Consider the following 2,607-nt stretch of genomic DNA (forward strand, 5'->3'; position numbering starts at 1 on the left):
TCCAAAGTGGTTGTATCATACTACATTTCTACCCTCCATGTAAGAGCGTTCCAGTTTCTTCACATTCCTATCAACACTTGCTATTGTCAGTCTTTTTAATATTAGCTATTCTGGTGAGTGTTACCAGTAGCTCATTGTGGTTTTACTTTGCATTTCCTTTATGACTAATGATGTGATCATCTTTTTATGTACTTATTTTCCATTTGCATATCTTCTTTGGCAAATGTCTATCCAAATCTTCCCCCACCCCCTCTTTTTGTTCTATTATTGATTTGAAAAAGCGCTTATATTTGAATTGTAATAGTTTGTTATATATTCTGGATACAAATCTTTGATCAGACATACGTTTTGCAAATATTTTCTCCTGGCCAATGGCTAACCTTTTCATTTTCTTGTGTCTTTTGAAAAGGAACATTTTTAATTTTGATGAAATACAATTTACTGATTTTTTCTATTATGGATCATGTTTCAGTGATATATTTTCTTGTTTTTTTTTTTCTAGAAAGTTACAGTTTTTGTTTTTCTGTTTTTTGTTTTTGTTTTTTGTTTTTGTTTTTGTTTTTTTGGTTCTTTTTTTGATGACAAAGTCTCACCCTGTCGCACCCAGGCTGGAGTACAGTGGCGTGATCTCGGCTCACTGCAACCTCCACCTCCTGGGTTCAAGTGCTTCTCCTGCCTCAGCCTCCCGAGCACCCGGGATTATAGGCATGTACCACACACCAGGCTAAGTTTTGTATTTTTAGTAGAAACAGAGTTTTACCATATTGGCCAGGCTGGTCTCAAACTTCCAACCTGAGGTGATCTGCCTGCCTCAGGCTCCCAAAGTGCTGAGATTACAAGTGTGAGCCACTGTGCTCGGCCATTTTTGTTCTTATATTTAGGTCTATGTTTCATTTCATGTTTATTTTTATGCATGATGTGAGGTAAGGATCAAGGTTTATTGGAGGGTTTTTTTGTTTCTTTTTTTTTTTTTGCATGCAGATATTCTATCGTTTCTGCCATTGAATTACACTGACACTTTCATTGAAAATTAGTTGATCACATATGTATGAGTCTATTTCGGGACTCTTTATTTTGTTTCACTGACCCATATGTCCGTCATTACACCAGTATCACAGTCTTGATTATTGCATCTTTATAACAGATATGGAAATCAGTTAGTGTAAGTCACCCAATTTTGTTCTTCTTCAAAATTGTTTTGTCTCTTTTAAGTTAGGAGTTGCTCCCTGTTTTTGTAAATAAAATTTTATTGGCACATTAAAAAAATTAAAAATAGAATTACCATATGATCCAGAAATCCCACTTCTGAGTATGTGCCTAAAAGAATCGAAGGGAGGAGGAACATGAAGACGTATTTGCACACCCATGTTTATTGCAGCATTATTCATAATAGCTGAAAGGTGGAAGCACCCTAAATGTCCATACTCAGATGAATGGATACAGAAATGATGGTGTGTGTGTGTGTGTGTGTGTGTGTGTGTGTGTGTGTGAGATATTCCATGCAATGGGATATTATTAAGCCTTTGAAAAGAAGAAAATTCTGTCACATACGACATGAATGAACTTTGAAGACACTGGCTAAGTGAAATTAGCCAGACACCAAAAGGCAAATACTTCAAGATTCTACTTATATGAGTGTTTCTTAAAGAGTCAAATTCATAAACAGAGAGTGCAATGGCGGCTGCCGGGGCTAAGGGGAGGAGGAGGGGTGGGAGGGGCGCTGTTCATGGGTGTAGACGCAAGATGGAGGGTTCTGCGATCTGTTGCACAGCAGTGTGCATGTGGTTGACAATATTGTCCTGTTCACTTGAAAATCACTGCTAGGGTAAATTTGATGTTACATGTGGTTTTGCCACAACTAAAAGATAATAATCCAGTGCAGGCTGGGGGGCTGATGAGTGAGTGGGGTGCAGATGCCTGGCCTTACATGGATAATCAATCACTGAAGCTGAGAGATGGGTACATGGGGACTCATCCTGTTCCTCTTTCTAATTTTGTATATATTTCATATTTCCATAATAAAAGTAGTTTTTTTGAAAAAGAAAGGAAATATTCTTCTTTCTTGTGAGCTTTTAATTTTTAATAGCATTTATAGGTCTGAGTTTATGAGTTGACTGATTTGCGAAGGGTGCAGGCCTTGCTGCTATTAATAGTTCTTTCTGCTAACAGGCAAGGGCTGTGTTCTCTTAAAAATGCTTTAGCCCCAAACCTAAAGTAATGGAAGAGTAAGGAGGTCATAGAAGAGTGCGGGGTAGTCCTGGGAAGTTCAGATCCCATCAGTCTCCTGACAGAGCCCATGATTTGTCTTCCTACCCACAGCCCAACCTCAGCTCCGAAACCAGATGGAAATTGACCATCAGACCCGAACTTCACAAAGTCACCTGTCTATTGAGAATTAGCCAGTGCATAATATAAAAACTTCCTTTTACAGTTTGTTCTGAAACATGTTTTCCCATTCACTTCCTCTCCCTAGAATTTGAAGATAAACTCCTATAAGATAAATTGTACCTTTTGCCAACAATTGTATCACATGCTAATATGCCAGATAGTTTTTAACAATTTGATCACAGTAAGACCTGGAAAATCAACTATTCATTTGTGTCTTTG

Source organism: Mandrillus leucophaeus, unplaced genomic scaffold, assembly GCF_000951045.1.
Source record: "Mandrillus leucophaeus isolate KB7577 unplaced genomic scaffold, Mleu.le_1.0 Scaffold9, whole genome shotgun sequence".
Taxonomy (NCBI): Eukaryota; Metazoa; Chordata; class Mammalia; order Primates; family Cercopithecidae; genus Mandrillus; species Mandrillus leucophaeus.